General features: G+C 35.9%; 1 protein-coding gene and 1 long non-coding RNA gene across 2 annotated transcripts in view; both read right to left on the bottom strand.

Annotated features, from left to right (window-relative positions):
• Nucleotides 1-17,934, bottom strand: part of LOC127977424 (genetic suppressor element 1-like) — an 870,445-nt gene that overhangs the window by 22,374 nt on the left and 830,137 nt on the right. The gene's annotated exons all lie outside the window — the stretch shown is intronic.
• LOC127977464 (uncharacterized) lies at nucleotides 14,392-17,199 on the bottom strand. The gene is made up of 2 exons (XR_008158240.1): nucleotides 15,384-17,199; nucleotides 14,392-14,955 (listed from the first exon to the last, which is right to left on the bottom strand). It is a non-coding gene; the product is annotated as an uncharacterized LOC127977464 (long non-coding RNA).

Below are 17,934 nucleotides of genomic sequence, written 5' to 3'. Positions count from 1 at the left end.
GTTAAATGTTCCCTACTTATGCTTATACATGTGCAATATCCTTATATTTATTTGTTAACCCTCCATCCTAGAACATTCCTGCATCTCACTCAATCCTATTCCATTATCATTTATAGCACAATTGTTTATACACTTATTTATTTGTCAATTTGTAAATCTCTTTTTTTTTTTTTCTGTGTGTTGTTGTCTCTGTGTACTGGAAGCTTATGTCACTAAAACAAATTCCTTGTATGCGTAAGCATACTTGGCAATAAAGCTCTTTCTGATTCTGATTCTGATTCTGATTCAGTGGTTCCTAACCTTTTTCAACTCGCGGCCCACACAACCAAACACATATGTTTGCGCAGCCCACTGCAAAAAGAAATTAACTGACCACTCTATTGTTGGGTTAATAACTTAGCACTCAGAAGCTAGATTGTTAACTGTATTTATAAAAAAAAATAATAATAATAAAAAAATAAAAATAAATAAATAAATAAACTATCGCAATTTCTCAATTCAATTTTAACACACAGATATGCTTTACAGTCATAAATACATTCAGGGAGAATTTGAAACATTTTTCCAATAGAAAACCAATTAGAGCTTTATCAAAAAGTTGTAACGTCTCTAGAACAGTCATAAGTCACTATAATCACTATAGTAAAGGTGTAACAAAATTTATAGACTTACGTCAAAAAAATAAATATAAATAAATAAATCCCGTGTCCAGTGACTTCTTTTCTTTTTTGCCATGCATTATTCATAGAGCTCATTAACTGTAGCGGTGCCTCAGGTGTTGAAATAGATTTGTGATACATTATATAGGTTCACACGTACTCCGTTTGCAGTGCGTATACAGTATGTGTAAGCGGTGTAGAAGCAGCAGTATCATACAGCAGCGAGAGCGCGTAATTGTAACACGAAAGCACATTAAAATAATGCATGAGCGTGAATCTCTCTGTTCGCACGCAGATTTCCTTTGCTCTGTCACAAAACCAGGCGTGCTTGCTCAGATATATGCTGCTCTCGCCCAGAGAGAGTGTGCACTCTTAAAACGTGTCTCCTCTCTCTTAAACTGCGTTATGTGCACTCACCACTCTCTCTATGCTCGTGTGCTAGACATTAATTATTTTAGCTCGTTTTAATTTCTAGTCTTTTACGTGCAGTGTGAACACTCTGATCCGTTAACATGGGCTCGGAAAAAAGATGCTTCACAGACTGTGTGAACCTTGAGTTAGGCATATGCCCAGTCTGTTCTGTTCTCACGCTAGGCGCATTGCAGTTTGATTGGATCATCGAATAGCATACTGTGGGAGGTCAGGGCCATTGAAAACCGTGCTATGAAGCGATTTAGAAAACGTGCACGCTCAATTCATGATTTTATGATTTCTATTAATCACACAGCTCTAGAATGGACTGGAAATGAACAGAAAATAACTTGGACTGGCACTGCTCAGCAAAACAGGAAATCTAAAACTCATACATACAAATTCATGGACAACACTATTTTTTGTATGGACCCGACCAAAAAAAAAGTTTTAAATCTTTAGCTTGGGGACATGCAAAATAAGTAAAAATTATCTGCTGAACTACACCTTTACATCCATTTTTCTTTTCAGTCTCTTTTGTAGCAGAAATGAGTCGAACAGACAAATTAAAGAGTCTATCAGAGCTGTGTGCATTGAAACATGAGCTGAATTCCTCAGGAAGTCATAAATCAGTTCTAGTGCCACAAGAACCAAGCAGATTACCACCCAACTTGTTCACACAACAGCTTTCAACATGAACACCACTAGAGCATATATTTACAATTTCAATTCGAAGAAGAGATTGTCAAATTTGTTGTTCATAATTGAAATGCAACGCTGGACATCACATGGAAACCCATGAGAGTACTGCACAAGTCCCATTGACTTCCCCCCCCACACCTAGCAGAACCAGACTGAAATTCCTAAGGGGGGGAAGGGCTTTAAACCTCTGTCTTCACAGAACATCCCTTTGCCAGAGAATGGCAAAGAAACTGCTTCTTGTACATAGATATGGACCAGAATGAACTCAAAAAAGACTTCTAAATGAATCGTTCCATTGCTTAACTCCATATTCATTTATGTGTAACCCACACATTTGACTATCATGTATAATCACTTATTGTGTATGTCTTTTGATAACTATAGGATACATAGTCATGTCTAGTATTGACATAATCGAATTTTCTTGCTTGATATTGTCCTGACAATCATTTATTTGTAAAATATATCATAATTGTGTTATAGGAATCATGTCCAAAATTAGATCCTGTGAGGCAAGAACCACTTGCTTGGTAAGATAAACAAATGATTTATGACCCCAGACCCAAGACCATATCTGATTGGTCAAGGCAACATTTGAGGGGTGGCCAACAAGGAAGTTTAAATACGTTGGACACGATTAAATTTGGCTTTTAGTCTAGCATTGCTTGTGCTATCAGTCATGCCTTGCTTTTAGTCTGCTTTTAGTTCTAGCATTGCTCGTGCTATCAGTCATGCCTGCTCTTAGCTTCTAGCTTGTAGCTTTGCTACCTAGCTTTAGCTTGTAGCATCTAGCCATGCGGTTAGTCATCATTGTTCTTTGAGCGCGGTTCCAGCGTGCCTGCCTGCTGCTACTATGCCACAATGAGAAGGAACGCAACCTAGTCTCGTCAAACTTTATTTCTTTTCTTTTCCGTTTGAGAGTTTCATGTTCTGAGTTAAGTTTTGTAACGTCGACCTCATCTGCGCGTTTGAACTCCAACCAGCCACACAACTCCAGCTTCAGCCAATGCCCAAGCACGGGCTCCCCAAGACGTCACTTCAGCCACTACTGAACTTCCAGCCAATCAGCGACACCGGGATACCCCTTTCAACGGGAGTCCCTTTCACAGCAAACGAAGGCAACATATTCCCAGATATTTGTTGTGCTGGTGTATCTAATATAATTTTAACCCCATTGAGGAACTCAGTGCGAGCGCTAATTACGTGATTGATGGTTGTTCGTGTCTATGCAATTTAACGTATTGCTGTAAACTTGGGATTCCATATTTCCATTCTCTTAAACTCATCTTTCCCTAACTTTCGATCTTCCTGCAACTTGTGTGAATGTGTGTGTGCGTGCGTTTATGTGTTAGATTAGTTTATATGTCTTAGATTTATCTAATAAAGCCTTATTCATATTGAACAGAGAAGTATCTTGTGTTTTGTGCTTACAAGTTAATGTCTTAAACTACCGATCTTGTTACTGTGCTAATTAATAGTGTTTCACTATAGTTTGGATATTAGTATCCAGCGCAGATTTGATGTTAAACGGCTAGTTCACTGAATCGCAGGCGCGTCTCCGTGAACAGCCGTGAAACAGTGATTCTGTTCAAATTCCCTTTAAAATCTTAAATGATTCCCTTTGAGCTAAATTGACCTGTTTCCCTTACACTTTATTTTGCCCTGTTATCCATCTCTCTCATGACTTTAATACTCAAGATTTAACAAAACTATACTTTCTAAATTGCCTACATGTCAAAATGAGTGCATCACTTCAATATTTTTATAGAAAAATCCTAATTCTGAACATGAGTCATGTTTTTCCCTTACAAAAATGTACCATGCTTTTATTATATAAAAGTACATTAACCGTGTTTTATTTATTTGCAAATGGATTACCATTTGTGTTTGTTTTTAAATAAATAAATTTGTAAAATGATTTTTCATTTGTGGCATAGTTTAACAATAGTAACCTTTGTATCTGGATTTATAGCAAAATATTAAAACATAAATTTTCGTAAGGGTTGTGTAGTTGTCTGTCGTAGCTTCCCCTAAACCTATAATAAAATCTCATTATTTTTTCAGCTAAATTACTACTGTAACATTACAATAGATAATAATGATGTCGTTTATACAGTATTTTGAGTGAGTGTGATCAATGTGTTGTTGCTCCTTGACTAAGTGAACAAATACAAAACTACAATAGCATCTTTACAGACGAAACTGACCTGCACTGCAAACCCTGAACAGTAGTTTTGCTTCTCTGCTCCAGCTGTGCACTACAGTCCAGTCTCGGTCTCTCTCTCTCTTGCACTGATTACTCTTGAGTCTGATCCAAACCGTTCGGCGGAGGCGCGGAGAGCGTGCGTGCCCAACCATTGCCAGTCACAACTAACCGATCTATGATTTATTAGAGATGTAATTATCGAATGGCGGATTCAGAAATTATCGCTTTGGTACATTCGGCAGGCAATTATACAATAATAATATTAAAATAGCGGGACAAATCGTCTGCCAGGCCACCGGGAATTGTCCCGGTTCTCCCGATGTCCAGTCCGCAACTGTTTTCCAAAGGACACGCAGAACAGGGCCGTGCACAGATCTTTTGAGGGGCATGTGCTGAAACTGAACCCCCCCCCCCCTTATTTATATCAAGATTATTTAGTAAGCCTGCATAAAAGGAAGAAATGGTCACATCTTCATGACAAATTCAATAACACAAAATAATAGTCTCAAAAGCTTTAGATTTATTCACGATTAATAACAACCATAATAATAATATTAGATAATTATATAATATAGACAAACAGGGTTTTAAGTGCTTCTTTGAACTTAACAGCAACCTTATGTGAGCCATGTATCTGGCAAAAAATTGATACTGTGGTGGACCAGGGATGTTGGTCTCTTGAAGGTCTCTTATTCACTACACTTTCCCTAAAATAAGCCAGCAATGAAAAATATAAATAAAAATAGTGAAAAGTACAGTTGCAGTGAAAAGCATTTCTGAAGGATCACGTGACACTGAAGAGCACTGAACTGGAGTAATGATGCTGAAAATTCAGCTTTGATCACAAAAATAAATTACATTTTAAAATATTCAAATAGAAAACATTTATTTAAAATTGTAAAAATATTACACAATATTACTGATTTTGCTGTATTTTGGATCAAATAAATGAAGCCTTGGAATGAATCATGAATTACATTCTGCATAATAAAATGTAAAGATTTCAGTGATCTTCTGTAATTTTTTTTTTTTTAGTTACTACTACATTACAGTAGTAAAACCATGTTTTACTACATTTTATACATGTGAGGACGAGCGGAGAGTATACCATCAAATGATTAGCCTAAATGTTAATAAATTAAGTGTATCAGCAATCATAAATTTCTTAGAAATATATGTTATGTAGGTGACGAGGATCACTCGTCGATTTGTGTAAGTTCCAGTACGAAACAGTGCGGGGGCGCACCTGTTATGATTTCCCGATGGTAAAAACAAATTATATGTTGTTGTATTACTTATAAATATATCGTTTTTGACCAGCGAATGTGTGCAAATGTGATTTTTTTTTTTCTGTCCGTCATTAAAACCGCGACGGCGCCTGCCGCTGCCGGCATCACATTACATTTTCATCTAGGTTACAAACTAGTTTTTTTTTAGCTATATAGTTTTTCCTGTGGTAAAATGCATTTGGCCAAAATAGCATTTTATAAAAGATGAAATGCAACTGTATGCACAGGCTATTTAAGTGTTGGCTATATATTGGCTATGACTAGATGGCAAATGCTAGCCCTCTCTCTCAGGCGACGTCCCACATGTCTCAGTCAGTGAGTCAGTCGGACATCAAATAAATAAAATATGAGCCTTTATAGACATAGTGTTTAGTAGTACTTATTCAAACAACAAGATATTTATTTACCCTTCGCAAAACTTTGTTCAGCTCAGCTGGTGTCTACTGTGCGGTTGCTGTGGAACTTCAGTTGATTCAAATATTTAGCAAATGAAAGTTCTTAAAACGAGCTTGTGTAAATCTTATTCGATCCTCAAGCGGTCAGTAAGCTGATACCTCCACCCCCTTTCACACTGCCATTCCGGCAAATACAGGGGTAAAGTGTTCCTGTAATTGTTCCCTGGTCGCTAGATTTGGCACTTTCACACTGCCAGTGATGACCTGGTATATGTGCGTGCTTTCACACACAACCCTTTTTTTTTTTAATTTTTTTTTTTATTTTTTTTTTATTAAACTTCAAAAAAACACAGTCAAAGTACAGTTACAGCAACAATAATACACACGAAAACATAAAACACAAACAGAATATAAAGAAAGAATACGCTTTCAAAATACACATATAGCCAGGGGGTGGGCTAAACATTACATAAATATATTAAAGGATTTACAAATGGAAACTGTCTTAATTGCTTTCTTATTAAGTGAATAGAAAATCGTCTTCACATAAATTCGAATTTCTTTTTCAAGAACCAAAAATAAAGGATTGGTTTTACTGTACTTACATTTGTGGATATGAAATTTCGCAAAAATTAAAATACAATTTATAATGTAATACTCTTTGGTTTTATTTGAAGGGATATTAGTAAAACCAAATAAAACGTTTTCTAAGCACAAAAGAAAAGTGGGGTCAATGTTATCAATTATAAATCTAGACAAATCTTTCCAAAATATTTTAACATAATAGCAATGCCAAAATAAATGAAACAAAGATTCAGTACTCATATTACAAAAAGAACAATTCAAATCAATGTCATTTTTAAATTTAACAAGAAAATTATTTACTGGGTAATATCTATGTAAAATTTTAAAAGATACTTCCTTTACTTTATTTACCAATATGTATTTGTTTGGCAAGGTCCAAATGTCCTTCCATATTAAACCTTTAACTAATCTGTTCCAATAAAATATACAGTTAGGAGAAGAAACCATATCTTTTTGAAGTAAGGAGCGAACAGTTTTGTTAACACTAATATTTTTAGGGCCAAAACAAAGTTTTCCAATATGAGTATCAAATAAATCAAAGGTAGAGGGGGGTGTAATACTGTTCTGGGTATTAGCTCTGAATAATGCCAAAACTCCTGTCGGAATTGCATCCATGACAATAGAAAACTCCTTTGGTGTTACTGGAATTCCATGGACAGCTAAAAACTCAGAATAAGTGAGTAACATGCCTTCTTGATTTAATAATTGACTGACTCGTATTATGCCTGCTGAAAACCAATTTTCAAAAAATAAAGATTTATTTTTATATAATATATTGTAATTGTTCCAAATCAGGTACCTATGGGGAGAAAAGTTATGCTTATATAATAGAGACCAAGCCAGCAACATTTGTTTGAATTCATTTGAAAGCAGGATAAGCTTAAAGGAATTTTATCAATTTTGTTACTGCAAATCAAGAGAAATCTAAGACCACCTAGTTTGGAAAAAAACAAAATTAGGTATAAAATTCCACAGAGAATTTGGATTTAGAGTGAAATGTCTGATCCAGTTAATTTTAAATGTATTATTTAGAGTGCAGAAATCAAGAAAGTTCAATCCTCCCGATTCATATGTATTCATTATTGTAGATTTTCTAATGTAATGCATTTATTTCTCCATAGAAAATTAAACAAAGCAGTATCAACATCTTTATACATTTTCTTAGAGACACTAAGTGAAGTGGCCGCATAAACTAATCTTGACAGTCCCTCTGCTTTACACAACAAAACTCTACCTTTTAGGGATAAATCCCTCAAAAGCCAATGATTCAGTTTTGCCTTAGTCCTCTGAAGAATAGATTCAAAATTAATCTTACACCTAGATTTCTGATCCTTCGTGATAACAATCCCCAAGTATGTTACATAATCCTTTACTGGAATATTAGCAATTGTTTGTAAGTCACAGTCTTTAATAGATAACAATTCACATTTATTAATGTTTAAACAAAGGCCAGAGGCTTTAGAAAAGGCCTCTATTACTTCAAGAGCAATTGGGACCTGATAATGATTTTTCAAGAATAGTGCAGTGTCATCTGCTAGTTGGGATATGATAATATTTCTACCAGCTACAGATATACCTTTTAAGTGGCTTGATCTAACATAAATATTCAGTAGTTGAACACAAAAAAGAAAAAGGTATGGGGAAATGGGACAGCCTTGTCTGACACCACGTTTTAAATCAAATCTAGAGGAAGAACCTCCTTTAAGTTTAATAGAACTGTTTGCATTCGTATACATTGTTTGTACAGCTTTACAGAAGAACTCTCCAAACCCAAATGTTTTTAATGACCTAAAAATAAAAGCATGCTCTAAAGTGTCTTAGGCTTTATAAAAGTCTAAGAAAAGAATAAATCCTTTGTCCATACATAAATTAGAGTAGTCCAGCAAGTCTAAAATTAGCCTTATATTATTTGAGATATGCCTTTTCTTTAAGAAGCCAGATTGGGCCTCATCTATAAGGGGGTCTATAATTGACTTTATTCTATTTGCAAAGATCAGGGCAAAAATCTTATAATCGTTGTTTAATAGCGAAATAGGTCTCCAATTGTCCAAAAGTAACAGATCTTTTTTTGATTTAGGAATCAGTGTTATTAATCCTTGAGTTAATGTAGGTGGAAGAACTTGATTTTCTATACTTTCCATATAAACTTCTTTAAGAAAGGGAGCGATAAGATCAGAAAACGTTTGGTAGAACTCGACTGTGAGGCCATCAACCCCAGGAGATTTATTAACCTTAATATGTGAAATAGCACATAAGACCTCTTCAATAGTAATTGAGCTTTCACAAAGTTCTTTTTGCAGAGGGCCGATGGTCTCACAACCGAGCCCAGAGATAGAGTTAAAAAATTCAGAAGCAGACTACTCAGAAAATTTGGATGAATATAATCTACTATAAAATTCTGTACAAAATTGTGATATTTTAGCATGATCATCTGTTACAACCCCATCTATTTTAAGTTGTTCAACCATGTTATTTTTAAAGTGACATTTCTCTAAACCAAAAAAATATGCAGAGTTTTGTTCTCCCTTTTCCATCCACTGCTTCCGTGATCTAATGAAAGCTCCTTCTGCCTTATTTTTGTATAATTTGTCCAATTCCAATTGTAGGGTTGCTAACTCTGCTTGTTCATCTTCATTTGGACATGATAATGAGGAGAGACCAGCTAATTTTGATATAATATTAGCCTCCTGAATACGTCTCTCTTTTGCCTTTAAGCTTCCCTGCTTTCTAAGGTACTTGGCAGTCTCAAATTTGAGTAGCTCCCAATTACTGCAGAATTTATTTTCTCTAAGTGCTTTGTACCAGTGATTTAAAATTATATTTTTAACATCTATCTTAATATTATCAAAATGCAGCAATGAATTATTAAGTTTCCAGAATAAACTTCTACCCACAGAATATGAAGAGTTTTTGAGGTTAATAGAAATAATGACAGCTTTATGGTCACTAAAAGGAGAAGGAATCACATTAACATAAATATCCGAAGAACCTAGATTTGCAGATACCAGCCAGTAATCTATACGAGATTGTCTGTTGCAAGCTTTGTTACTCCAAGTGTACAGTGATAAATCAGGAAACTTCAACCTCCATATATCAACCAAATTAAATTTCTCCATAAAACGTTTAAGATTTTCATTCTGAGTATAAGATGTTCTTGTAGGAAAACAATCAAGTAATCCATCCAAAACAATATTAAAATCACCCCCTATTACCAAAGTTAAATTTGGGAATTGTGACAGCCCTTTGAGAATATATTCTTCTAAGGTTTCAAGCAAACTGTCATTTTCATTTTTGGAATTATAACCATAAACATTTGCAATTAACAATATAGTACCGTGAACTTTTATGATTTGACACACAAAATGACCTGACCCATCACAATCTGTATGCAAAATTTCCCCGGTGAATCTGTTCTTTAGAGTAACAACGCCAGCAGAGCGCTCATTTCCATGAGCACACCAGATGTCGTTTCCCCACTGTGTTCTCCAAAAACGTACATCATCAGCAATCGAATGAGATTCTTGAAAAAAACAAAAATCAGTCTTGTGTTGCTTAACAAATAAAAACAAAGCTTTCCGTTTAATACGATCTCTTAGCCCCCTGGTATTTAGTGTAACTATAGACAATGACAGAATGAGAATAAAGGTAAACGCAATCCACTAACAAGAAACGCGTTTGCAAGAACGAACGGAAGGAAAAACCGCGTTTAAACTGTTATAAAGGCGAGTCAGCACCAATTTTTTTTTTTTTTTACCAAATCTTAATTTGAAAGCAAAAAACTAAATCCTTCGTTGGCTTCAAGGGCAACAAACCAAAATTAGCAATAGGGTTAGCCAGAGTCCTCGTCCAAATTTTGGCAAAATATAACGACAAAATAGAGTTGAAGACAACAAAAAATTAACGGATCCCAGGACGGCTCATATCAACAAAATAAAGTTATCCTGAAGTTTGCAAAAACAAAAGAAATTCCCAACCTAGCCCTCATGTAAGATTAATTTCTGTCCCGGCAACAAAAGCTCTTCCGCCAACAAAATAAGCGGTTTTCCCTTGGAGACGGGCTTCTTGTACTGCTGGCCACAGCTTGAGACGACGTGCTCTATCCACCTTCGAAAGATCTTCAGCAAATCGCAGGCCCTGACTTTTTAGGTACTCAGATTTTTTCGCCACTTTCCACAGAGAATCACGAATCCACCTTGATGTAAACTGGATGATTATCCCTCTGGGTTTGTCAACGTTGGACAGCTCATTTCTCTTCTTCTGACCCAAACGATGCACTGTGTCGACGAGATTGGGGAGTCTGGTCTTCTCTGTAGGCAGGACCGATTGACATATACTGATAGCTTCTTGTCGCACGTCTTGTTTGTCCGCCTCAGGTACTCCGAGTAAACGAAGATTCCATCTTCGTGAATAACTCTCCAATTCTGCCACACGCGATTCAACTGAATCCAGGCGCGCCTCATCATTACAGATACGTTTCTCAAGGACTGCAGATTTATGCTTAATGTCCTTTATCTCAGCGCACGCAAAGTCGATCGTTTTCTTGAGCCCTTCAATTTGCAGAGTATTATCAGAGATCAGTTTTTCCAACCCATCGGATCTAGAGTTAATGAGCTGCGAGAGCTGTTGAACTATGTCAGAAGTCTCCATTGCAGCGGCTGAGGTGGGTGAATGCACCGATTTACCTTTCTTTGGTACAGGTGATTTGCTGGGAGTAATGGGCAGAGGGGGAAATACTTCGTCAGCCGATATATAATCATGAAAGTTTTCCTCCAGAAAGTTAACGGTAGGCCTATCTGACATGACTGTTGTCCCCGACTTTGTCTGATTTCTATCCCTTTTCCTATCTGTAGATGCCATTTAAACACATAAAATATGTCTAAAAGGTAACAGCCAACACAATATGTCTATAGGTGTAATATTAAAGTAGTCGCTTTATATGAAATATCCATCTAAAATCAAGCGGTTTTCCTTAACAAACGCTTAAGGCGCCATCTTGGCCCAACCACTTCTCTCTTCCCTCCTTTCACACACAACCCTTGAAGATCCCGTAACGACACGTGACATCAGCGCGTGACGTGTAATGTACGAGTCGACAACGCTTGGCACGTATACTTTAACTGAAGCAAGCAAACGATCTCTGCGTCAGCGCGGAAAGTGAGGAACTAACTGATCTCTGCTTCATTACAGTTTGCACATATGTTTTCGTCGCGAATGTTGATCTTCCTTCAAAACAGCCGGTAAAAAAGTCGCGCGATAACGCGCGTCATCACTTCGATACGGAATTAGATCTGGCTTTTGTTCACACAGCGCTCGTTCCGGATCGATTACCGCAATGTTACTATGTCCCCGACCCGGGTTCGATTCGGTAATCAATTCCGGGACGTGGTTGCTTTCACACAGAAGGCGACCAGGCAATGTTACGGGAATATTGCGGGTCCGACGTGCAGTGTGAAAGGGGCTTTAATATAGAGGTATCAGCTTACTGACCGCTTGAGGATCGAATAAGATTTACACAAGCTCCGTTTTAAGAACTTTCATTTGCTAAATATTTGTAAAACAGACAGACAGACGTAAAGGGTGACCATAGCATTGATTAAAAAAATAAAAAAAACCACCAAAAAAAGGGCACTTCGGAGTGTAAGGGCAAAAAGGTCATGGGCTCTGCACAGGTTGAGCCCTACCTGTGCACGTGCCTGACGCAGAACGTGCAGGATTCATAATGTGTGTTGCAGCTTAATATTCACAGACACTATAGTCCATTCTTTGATTCAAGTGTACTGACCTACTTTTGATTTATTTGTCCAAAATGTGGCATATTCTGTTCGGGTTAGGCAATAGCAATCCCGTTTTTATTACTGGTTTCTACGAACCAGACTATGTTTCTGCATTGCAGAAATTATAGGGCCGTGTGTCTCAGAAGAAATCATTTAAATCTGTATGTGGATGTGTGAAATATTCATATGTAATCCCCTTTGTAATCTTTAAAAAATTCATAAGTAACTGCAATTTAATTACTCATTTTTTCTTAGTAACTGTAACTGATTACAGTTATATTTATTTTGTAATTAAATTACGTAACGCCGTTACATGTAACCATTTACTCCCCAACACTGTCAGTATATATATATATATATATATATATATATATATATATATATATATATATATATATATATATATATATATATATATATATATATACACACACACACACAAAAAGCAGGTTATGTATGTTTGAGGATAAGTAAGCAAATAACCTCAGTTTTCGGTTCTCCGGAAACTTGACTTGGGTTAGTTCACTTAATATATATATATATATATCCAAAAGTAGCGGTGCCTGCGGTCACCCGTGGTAACGAGTAATCCAAAAATATTTTTAATGATATTCGGGTTGCGGTCAGTCGGGTCGTTTACCTTTTTAATTAATATAGTACTAGACACAATTTTGAAATACATGGGCCTACACTTTATTGGCTGAATAACTGGCGCAAAGATGACACACGAACTCGAAGTTTTGTTTTATAGAAAACTCTTTTTAAAAGAATTTCGTTTTGTATAAATTGCATCTTCATTTTGATCTATTTTTTATTAATCAATTGCCCGGTTTTTATAAATAAGAAGCAAATAAGCAGACAATGTAATGATGGCACGATTGCTTGAATTACATGTGAACTGGAGGGCGCCGAAACTCAGCTTGTGCCTCACAGATTTGAGAAATATAGGCTATATATTACAGAAAGCTTGAAATGTCTACTTTTAAATGAAAATATTAAAACCAAAATAAATAGGCTACTCTCTGTTTATGCCATATGAAATGTGCATTTCTCTCTGGCATGGCGAGTCAACTTCATTTTTGCAGCGACACAGAAAACACCAGTTTATTGCTAAACAATTAAATGTCTCCTTGCATATTTTCGAAACAGCAGGCCATTCTGGGTTGAGCGAGACCCCACGGAATGAGCGAGCGGAGCGGAATATATGGAGAAACGCAAATAGACATAGCCAGACTAGACTATTTTAGAACAAATTATGAGCTTATTGACATTTTTTTCTGGACAAAATTAGAATATATTAAGGATTTTTTTTCCTTTTGCCTAGTTCCTACGTCTATGGCCCAATGACGCTATGATGAGCATGTACTACTTTTAAAAAATGCGGGTCAGGTACAATATTTTATTGTCCATTTTTGTGGTCCGAGTTGCGGGCAGGTTAGTTGAATGCAGGGGCGTGTCTAGAGCATTTTCAGTGGGGGGGCCATGCTGGGGCACTGCCTCCAAATGGGGTGGCCACCAGTGACCAAAAATAATAAAAAAAAAAAGCTAAATTCTACAGTATATTACGCAAATCCTATTGATTTTATTATTTATTAACTTGAATAGTTACTTGTAAACAAATGCAGTAATAAAGCACATTTTTTATTAATGTAGTTTTTAGTCATCCCTGTATGTATTAAATTTGAGAATAAATAATTTATTTTTTCTTTGAAAGAAACTCCCTATATCTTTACTTCTTCACTGCCTTCCCTGCCTTCAAAAGAAACACTTATGTGTCTGTTATTCTCAATCTCAAAAAAAAAAATTTTTAATTGTGAATGAAATGCACAGAATGCATCCACGTAATTTCACGTGTAAATGACTAAGTTAGGTCTGACAATTTAACTGACTAACTGACTGACTGACTCTCATGCATTAACAAGTATTATTATGGAACATTCTGTGCATATTGTTATTTGGTGCAATCTTGCTATGTAGTCACTGTCACAAAATAAACGGATACAAAATATGCAAATCACCATGACTGTTTATTGTTTGATGTTGGCCAGCGTATTTTACTTTTATTGCGTTTTATTAAACGTTGACTGAACATTGGATTGAAATCAACCACGACCAACGAGCAGAGCAGAGCCTGACGGGGTTGATCTGAGAAAACCATACAAACATATTAAAACATACATAAAGGTTACCTACCAGCTCTTTGTTTTATGTTTATGTATATATTAGACCAATTTGTCAAGTCTGCCTAGGAAAAACATTTATTATACCAGCAAACTCAAAATTGGATTAAAAAATAAACTAGGCTATAAATACTTGGATTATTATATTATTATATAGCCTAGTGTTTATTTACTGATAGACAGTCAAAAAGACAAATTAATCAATATTTTATTTATAACAAGGTTTTATTTATTCATAAAATAATAACACCACAGATCCAGAAGAAACAGTAACAAAAACAGTGACAAATGTCAGAAATGTCAGAAATAGCGCATGGATCTGTCATGTGATTAAGGAATGATTTGAAGCTGAAGACTTGTCAGACAAGAGGTGAGTTAATCACAGACTGAAGACCCAGGTAAATAATTAATTAATCTTTTCTGTATCTTTATAGCATTTTAGTTTTGTATTGTTTGTAGTGTGATCAACGTTTGCTTAAGTAACGTTACTAGATGTGTTGGGGAAGAAACACGTAACATTTTAATTACATTTTGCTAAAATGAACGAAATTACTCAAAAAAAGATTCGTTCATTTTGCTGAACGTGACTCAAAAGTCAGGGTCAGTATAATGATCCAAACTTCCCATCATTAGTGTCTCTAGGTGCGTTCCATTCGACAGGGTCCCTACGCAGTGTTCACTGCTCCCTACTCCCTGAGCACGGTATATCAGTTGAAGTGGACTTCACTGGCAATAACTGCTCATTTGGTACGCCCTGCAAACGTCATCAAAGAAAGTCACCAATGGGGTCGCACAGATTATGATATAAATATATAAGACTACATTCATATTTTAATTTTTATTTACAATCACATTTAAAATATGTACACTATACAATAAAAAAATCATTGAGTACTATATAATGAAAAACGTATGTTTATTATACACTTTAATTGACAATTGCTGCTATTACTTCACTATTAACAGAATTGAAGCCCTGCTGTCATGCAGATTTGAAAATAAACTTTTATTTGGTTAACTGTATAGCCTAAATGTGTTTTTAATAAATGGTCATATAATTGCATAGCGGTCTCGTGCGCCTTCTTCCCGCGCACAGCCGTATAGTAAACACTGAGGTAAATAAAGTAAAACAAAGAAAAATGGCAGAGCCTCGTCTGCTTCTAGTCACTTTTATTATTATACCTTTTTACAATCCGTAATGAATATGAATGAAGTCAGCGAAGACGGCCGTTCTGACTGGTAATGACGTGCTTCGCGCAATGACAGTTGGGGGATAATCGCTCTCCACTTCCTGTGAAGTGATGTATCGATGTTCCCTTATTCCCTGTGCCGTGCGTAGTGCCCTTCGAACTGAACATGTTCGCTCCCTTCCGATTGGAATCTCACTTAAGATGGCGGAATACCCTGTGAAGTCCACTTCGCAGTACACTTACGGTCGAACGGAACGCACCTTCTGTCGACGCTGCACTTCTTTGAATCGCTAACTTCAGTAGATTCTATAAAATGATTGGCCATAGAATGAACCAATCACAAGACATCTTATAGGGGGGGCACCTGGGGTGGCCAATCGAATTTCAGGGGGGGCACCGCCACCACGTAGACCCGCCCCTGGTTGAATGCAGAAGAGCTGAAGGCCACTATCAGAGCAATAGTGATGGGCATTTCGGGTCTTTTTCGTGAGCCGGCTCGTTTGACTCAGCTCACTGAAAAGAGCCGGCTCTTTTGGCTCACAAACGGCTCTTTAAAAAACAATAATGTTTTGACTATGATTGGTGTGAAAACTACTCTAATTAAATTATTAAATTAAATCATACTCACAATTTCTTTAAAAATGCATTGATTTGTTATGAAAAAAGAATACTATTAAACATTTGCATTTAAATTACAACTTTTGAATGTATAGAAACAACATTACAAAACAAATACAATCTGAATCTGAAAAACATAATAGAATCCATATTAAAGAAAAATAAATAACTGAAAGGATTAAACTGGTCCCTCTTTTTTGGCGTGTTATATAGTCAGCATAGACTATCTCAGTTTTGTATAACTAGCATGAACACATACACACACAATGCTGATCATATTTTTATTTTATGAGAAATATGCATTCAGAAATGCAAGCTGCCTTACTTTCGAGGGGCTGATGATCATTACAATGATTCCAAATTCGGCTGTGCTTCCGACTCATTTTCCTGCTTTTGTTTTGTTTTCAAAAGCTGTTGTGTTTTTCCTCTCCTCTCCTCTGAGTTTGACACTGTGTGTGGTGTGTGTGTGTGTGTGTGTGTGTGTGTGTGATGACTCGGCCCCTCCCTCATGCCGTATAATTGGTTGAAACCTCGTGTATGATTGACAGGAACAGAATGTGAGGCTGATCAGACAGTTGAAATATATATTTTTTGTTCTTTGAATTAGTCAATTATTTTAAATAAAATAAAATGCATCCATTATTTCATTATTACATAATGATTTAATTTCTATAGGCAATATATATATATTTTTTTAAATGGAGTCGGCTCTTCAGATATGCGAGCCAGCTCCCGTCGTTCACCTACAAGAGCCGGCTCTTAGAGTCGGCTTTCGCGAACGACCCATCACTACAGAGCAACCTGGGCTCTCATAACAACTGAGCATTGCCACAGACAGACCGACTCCATGCCACGCCGCATTGCTGCAAAAATGCAGGCAAAAGGAGCCCCAACTAAGTACTGAGTGCTTTACATGCTCATAATTTTCATGTTCATACTTTTCATTTGGCCAAGATTTCTAAAAATCCTTTCTTTGTATTGGTTTTAAGTAATATTCTAATTTTCTGAGATACTGAATTTGGGATTTTCCTTAGTTGTCAGTTATAATAATCAAAATTAAAAGAAATAAACATTTGAAATATATCAGTCTGTGTGTAATGAATGAATATAATATACAAGTTTCACTTTTTGAATGGAATTACTGAAATAAATCAACTTTTTGATGATATTTTAATTATATTACCAGCACCTGTGTGTGTGTATAGCCTATATATATATATATATATATATATATATATATATATATATATATATATATATATATATATATATATATATATATATATTATATAACCGACTGGTTGAGGCCAGCCTAACGGACAGCGGCACTGAACCGAGCTCTCTTCTGCGAAGTTCTCCTCAAAGTCCCCCCTGCACCAGAACGAACAAATACAAATCGCAGTTTAAAACAAACAACAAGATGTGAAAGAGCTCGATTCAGTACTCGCTGTGTTCTGGTGTTCAGGGCTACACATAGAAAGGCGCCTCGAGACGCTAAACATAAGCGTTTTCAAGTGTTTTGATCAAAACACTTGAACAACGAATTTGCTTATTTTTGCTCTAGTGCCAACAAATACATACGAAATATGTCAAAATATCCACCTTGGAAATTATGCTCGAAAAAACTGTCAGTTATTTCTTAACTGAAAGTAAACAGTTGAGGAAAAAAATGGGATGTGTATATTATATTGGATGCGTTCATCGTCTCTTAAAGTGACCATGCCTAATTTAGCTACTGGCTGCTGTAATGTTAATCCAAGAAAATGAAAATCACTCACTGCTCTTGACGACTTTGTAGTTTTAACAGTCAAACCAAAAATTATTCAGACACCAGATTTATTTTTTGATATATATAGCAAAACTGTAATAATGTGAGAAATGTTGAAGGTGTCTAAATAAATGTAGGTTTCATTGTACATTTCATT

Source organism: Carassius gibelio, chromosome B18 (genome assembly GCF_023724105.1).
Source record: "Carassius gibelio isolate Cgi1373 ecotype wild population from Czech Republic chromosome B18, carGib1.2-hapl.c, whole genome shotgun sequence".
Lineage (NCBI taxonomy): Eukaryota > Metazoa > Chordata > Actinopteri > Cypriniformes > Cyprinidae > Carassius > Carassius gibelio.
The sequence above is the reverse complement of the archived record's forward strand: the minus strand, read 5'-3'. Positions and strand labels throughout refer to the sequence as shown.